The following is a 6,498-nucleotide window of genomic DNA, read 5'->3' as shown; positions in this document are numbered from 1 at the left end:
TGAAAACTGACTTGGCCATTCAAAGAAAGGACCAAACTGAACTTCTAAAAATGAATAATTCTATCCTGGAAATTCAAAACACAACAGCAAGCCTTACCAGCAGAATCAACCAGGCTGAGGAAAGAATCTCAGGGCTCAAAGATCGAATTACTGAATTCACCTAGTCTGACAAAAATAAAGATTAGAAATTATGAGCGATGTCTATAAAAGGTCTGGGATTATGTAAAGAGACCAAACCTATGGCTGATTGGTTTTCTTAAGAAATAAGGGAAAACAGAACACCTTGGAACAAGCCCCCCAAAATGTCATACAAGAACACTTTCCCTATCTTGCTAGAGGGGCAGTTGTGCAGACATTAGAAATTCAGAGAATCCTATGAGGTATTGCACAAGAAGACCATGCCCAAGGTACATAATAATCAGATTTGTCAAGGTGAGTATTAAAGAAAAAAAAAGGCAGCTAAGGAGAAAGATCAGAACATCCACTAAGGGCACCCATTAAAATTGCAGCAGACCTCTCAGCAGAAACATTACAAGCCAAAAAGAACTAGGGACCCATCTTTAACATTCTTAAAGAAAAGTAATTCCAGCCAAGAATTTCCTATCCCACCAAGGTAAGCTTCATTAGTGAAGAAGAATTAAAATTCTTCCCAGACATGCAATCCCTAAGATAATATGCTACCTCCAGACCAGCTTTTTAGGAGATGATTAACAAAGTACTAAGCACAGAATGAAAAACAGTTCCACCCAACACAAAATCATAAATAAGCACAGAGTTTACAGACCATAAAAATAAACCACACAACTAGAAGGCAAAGGAGTTTCTTAACAAGTCCTTCCATCTCTCTGAGGCTTAGTTGCTTTATCTACAAAATGGGGAAAATGATAGTAGCTAACTACTTTCTCACCCAAACTCAGATTGGACTGGGCCAGGCCAGTTCTGCAAGTGCCAGGCAGACAAGAACTAAGCCCCACATCTCAGTAATTAATGTAAATGTAAATGGGACCCTGGTGCCTTAATTGTAAATGGGACCCTGGTGCCTCAGACACACAACGGAGCTGGGACACACCTGGCCCGGACACTGTCCCATGAATCCACAGATGAGAATCCAGATGGAGAGGATGTAGTCAGAAACATTCTGCTACCACTTTGAAAGTAAACCCTATCTCTCTTATCGGAACAATACCTGGCTATGTTTCGAAGTGGAAACTGTGGGAAAGAACCGCTCACTTGTCCTCTTGCAAAGGGTGGTCTTCCAAAACCAGACATCCTACTATGTAGAAATGTGCTTCCTCTCTTGGTTCCAGGAAAATATACCCCATAACAAGAACTACCGAGTCACCTGGTGCATATCCTGAAGCCCCTGTGCCTACTGTGCAAAGCAGGTGGCCGACTTCCTGTCAGCCCATCCCAAAGTCAGCCTAACCATCTATGCTGCCCACCTCTACTACTTCTGGGTACCAGGTTATAGGCAGGGGCTTCAAAGGCTGGTTGAGGAAGGGGCCCGCAGGGAAATCATGAACTATGAAGAATTTGACTACTGTTGGGAAAACTTTGTGTACAACAATGGTAAGCCAATCAGATGGTGGTTAGGATTGCATGAAAATTATAAATTTCTGGTCACCCAACTGGACAAGATTCTCAGAATCCCGATGGAGAGGATGCCTCAAAAGAAATTCCACTTCCACTTTCAAAGCCTACAATTAGCCTATGATCGGAACACCACCTGGCTGTGCTTCAAAGTGGAAACTGTGGGCAAGAACTGCTAGCTCTTGAAAACGGGAGTTTTTCAAAACCGGGTCTCTCCCAGGATGCCCTGCCATGCAGAAATGTGCTTCCTCTCTTGGTTCTGGGAAAACATGCAGCCCCATAACAAGTACTACCAGGTCACCTGGTTCATATCCTAGAGCCCCTGTGCCAATTGTGCAAAGCAGATGGCTGAGTTCCTGTCAGCCCATCCCAAAGTCAGCCTGACCATCTACACTGCCCGCCTCTACTACCTCCATGACTCAGATACCCAGTGGGGGCTTCACCAGCTGTACGAGGAAGGGGCTTAGGTGAAGATCATGAACTATAAAGAATTTGACTACTGTTGGGAAAACTTTGTATACACCAACAATGAGCCATTTAAGCCTTGGGTGTGACTGTATGAAAATTATGAATTTATGGTCACCGAGCTGGACATGATTCTTGAGTGAGGGATTGCTTCTCCTCATTGTCTCTCCCATCTCGCCTCCTTGCCATCCTCCTGAGGCCCTCCCTTGGTCCCTGGCCAGATCCACTCCTGCCTGTGCCTCTTGTGCTCCCTCCTGTCCTCAGGGCCAACCCTGGGTGCTCCCTCCACCTCAGTGGCACCTCCCTGCTCTCCTGGGTCTTCCTGTAAGGGGCCCCTCTCTCAGTCTCCAAAGCAGCCTCCATTCACCCCTGTCCTCTTTCCCTCCTGCCAGAGAGCCCTTACCCTGGCTTCTTCTGTCTTACCACTGACAGCAATTCCTGCCATTAAATAGAACCTAAATGGGTATGAATATATGTAGGCATCAAACTAAGAAGCTTTGAGAAACATCCTATGTAAAATCTGATCCTAAGAATTGGGTCATTCTTGTCATACCTAACTAAAATAGAGGCCAGAAACTGGGGTGGAGGGAGAAGAATTCAGGGTACAAGACACGGCACCTGAAATCTCATTCTCTGCAAGCCTGACTGAAACTGCTTGTTGTACCCTGAAGCCAGTTGTACGTATATCTTCTGAGATAAATTTTTTTTACCCACTGAGATTGCTCACCAAGGGAGCCTGCCCTCTCCCCACATCTTACAGTGCCCATGACCTTTCTCAAAGAGCAATATATAATGTTTATTCTTTTCATAAAATCTTTCACCTTCTCTTTGTTCTGCATGCATGCCCAAATTGCAACTCTTCTCAAATAAACTGTTAAATTTGGGGGGGGAAAAAGTAAATGGACTGAACATGCCACTCAAAAGGTACAGAGTGGCAAATTGGATAAAGAAGCATGATTCATCCTTCTACCACCTTTAGGAAAACCATATAACTGCAAATCATACCCATAAGTTCAAAGTAAAGGGCAAGAGAAAGAAAGGTCTTCCAGGCAAATGGAAAACAAAAAAGAGCAGGAGTAGCTATTCTTATATCTTATAAAACAGACTGTGAACAAATAAAAGTTTGGAATAATGAAGGGCACTACATAATGATAAAGGGCTCAATTCAGCAGCAAGAAATATTCATCTTGAGCTGGGCACAGTGTCTCATGCCTATAATCCCAGCACTTTGGGAGGCCGAGGTGAGAGGATTGCCTGACCCCACAGGTTCAAGACCAGCCTGAGTAACTTGGTGAGACCTCATCTCAATAATAATAATAATAATAATAAAATTAGCTGGGCATGGTGGTGCATGTCTGTAGGTCAAGCTACTTGGAAGGCTGAGATGGAAGGATCGCCTGAGCTCAGAATGTCAAAGTCGTGGTGGCCATGATCGTGCCACTGCACTCCAGTCTGGACAACAGAGTGAGAATCCGACTCAAAAAGAAATATTCATCTTGAATGTATGGTCCCAGCATAGGAACACCCAGATTTATAAAACAATTTGTAGTTAAACTAAGAAAAGACAAAGAGAGCCATACAATAATAGTGAGAGGTTTCAGTCCCCCACTAACAACTTTAGACAAATCATTGAGGCAGAAAACTAACTAAGAAATTCAGAAACTTAACTCAATACTGAACCAATTAAATCTAATAGACATCGACAGAAAATTCCACCCAACAACCACAGAATATACATTCTTCTCATCAGTAAATGAAATACACTCTAAGACTGACCACATCCTCAGACACAAATCAAGTATGAACAAATTTCAAAAGGTAAAAATCATACCAAGCATCTTCTCAGACCACAGCAGAATAAAAATTGATATCATTACCAACAGAAATTAAAGAACACGCTTCTGAATGCCTTTTGGGTTAACACAGAAATCAGTATATAAATACAAGGATTTCTAAAAACTAATGAAAAAAAAAACACAACATACCAAAACCTGTGGGATGCCATGAAAGTAATGCTGCAATGAAAGTTTATAACATTGAATGCACATATCAAGAAAACAGATCTGAAGTAAATAATCTAGTATTGCACCAAAGGGAACTGGAAAGACACGAAAATTTCAGTCACAAAGCTAGGAGAAGAATGGAAATTATCAAAATAAAATAAAAACTTAAAGAATAAAGACCAAAAAAAAAATCATACAAAGAATCAATGACTCAAAACTTTGGTTTTTTGAAAGGATAAATAAGATTGATAGACCCTTGACCAGTTAAAGAGAGAGAGAGAGAGTTCAAATGAACACAATCAGAAACAAAAAGATGATGTTACAACCAACACTGAAGAAATACAGAAGACTACCAGAGATTACTATGAACATCTACATGCAAGTAAGCTAGAAAATCTATAGAAAATTTAGTGATACCTGACAACACACAACCTCCCAAGATTGAAACAGGAAGAATTGAAACCTTAAACAGACGAATAACAATCCAAGAAATTGATTCAATAATAAGATAGCTTCCCATGGGAAAAAAACAAACAAACCCTGGACCAGGTAGTTCCTCAGCTGAATTTTATGAGACATACAAGGAAGAGCTGATGCCAATCCTACTGAAAGTTTTCCAAGTAATTGAAAAGAAAGGAGCCCTCCCTAGCTTATTCTATGAAGCCAATATCATCCTGATACCCCAAAATGATGAAGACTCAACAAGAAAAAAACTTCAGACCAGTTTCCCTGATGAACATAGATGCAAAAATTCTCAATGCTCTTCTGCATCCAACAATATGTTACAAGGCTCATTCACCATGACCAGGTGCACTTCATCGCCAAGATACAGATCTGGATCAACATATGAAAACAACAAATGTAATCCACCACATTAACAGACATAAAACCAAGAACTAAATTATTATCAAATAAACCCAGAAGAGACATTTGAGGAAATCAAACATCCCCTCTTGATAAAAACCCTCAAACAGCTAGGTATCAAAGAAACATTCATCAAAATAATAAGAGTCAAGGTCCAAACTTCACCTGTGCATAGACCATTTATGTACCTAATCCTGATTTGTACCTCAACACTTTAAAATAAAATAAAGAGGGAAAATAATAATGATAATAGCCACCTATGACAAACCTGCAGCCAACATCATACTTAATGGACAGAAGCTGGAGCATTCCTCCTAAGAACTGGAGGAAAACAAAAGATATTCACTCTCACTACTATTTAACACAGTACCAGAAGTCCTAGCCAGAGCAATCAGGCAGGAAAAAGAAATTCGAGGTATCCAAATAGGAATAGAAGAATTTAAAGTATCCCTCTTTGCAGATGTGATTCTATACCTAGAAAGCCCTAGAGAGTCTGCCAGAAACCTCCTTGCTCTGATAAATGACTTTGGTAAACAGGAAACAAAATCAATGTGCAAAAACAGTTGCATTTCCATAGATAACAACAAATAGGCTGAGAAACAAATCTAAAGCACAATCCCATTCAAAAGTCAAAAAGTAAAATAAAATACCTCAGTATTCATCTAATCAATGAAGTGAAAGATCTTTACAATAAGAACACAAAACTCTATTCAAATAAACCAAAGACAACACAAACAAATGGTAAAATATCTCATTCTCATGGACTGGAAGAATAGATAATGTCAAGATGCCTATTCTACTCACAGTAATAGACAGATTCAACACAATTCCTATCAAACTACCAGCAACATGGTTCAGATATAGAAAAGACAATATTTAAATTCATATGGAAACAAAAAAGAGCTTGAATATCTAAATCAATCCTCAGCAAAAAAAAGAACAAAACTGTAGGCATCACACTTTCAGACTTCAAACGTCACTACAAAATCTACAGTAACCAAAACAGCATGATACTGTTACAAAAATAGACACATAGACAACGGAAAAGGATAGAGAACCCAGAAATAAAACGACAGACTTTCAACCAACTCATCTTTGACAAAGCCAACGGAAACAAACATTTGGAAAAGAAAACCCTATTTATCAAATGGTGCTGGGAGAATTGGCTAACCAAACGTAAAAGAATGAAATTGGACCCCTGCCTATCACCATATACAAAAACTAACTCAAAATGAATCAAGGTCTTAAATGTGAAACCTCAAACTATAAAAATAATAGAAGAAAACCTAGGGAACACCCTCCTGGATGTCAGCCTAGACAATGAATTCATGACCACATTCTCAAAAGCAAATGCAGCAAAAACTAAAATTAACAGGAGGGACCTTATCAAGCAAAAAAAGTTTTTGCACAGCAAAAGAAGCCATCAAGAGAATGAAGAGACAACCCACAAAGTGGGGGAAAAAATATTTTCAAGCTATGCATCCAACAAAACTTCTAGGATCTATAAGGAATTCAAACTAATTGACAGGAGAGAAAAAACAACTCCATTAAAAAGTGGGCAAAGGACATGTACAGT

The 6,498-nt window shown here is 39.7% G+C and overlaps 1 pseudogene; it reads left to right on the top strand.

The window, feature by feature from the left end:
• Positions 1 to 1,112: 1,112 nt before the first annotated feature.
• Positions 1,113 to 2,057, top strand: LOC103276979 (annotated as a pseudogene).
• The last annotated feature ends 4,441 nt before the right edge of the window (positions 2,058 to 6,498 follow it).

Source organism: Carlito syrichta, unplaced genomic scaffold (genome assembly GCF_000164805.1).
Source record: "Carlito syrichta isolate Samal-C Ts95f unplaced genomic scaffold, Tarsius_syrichta-2.0.1 Scaffold116752, whole genome shotgun sequence".
Taxonomy (NCBI): Eukaryota; Metazoa; Chordata; class Mammalia; order Primates; family Tarsiidae; genus Carlito; species Carlito syrichta.
Note: the sequence above shows the minus strand (reverse complement) of the source record. Positions and strands in the feature narration are given on the sequence as shown.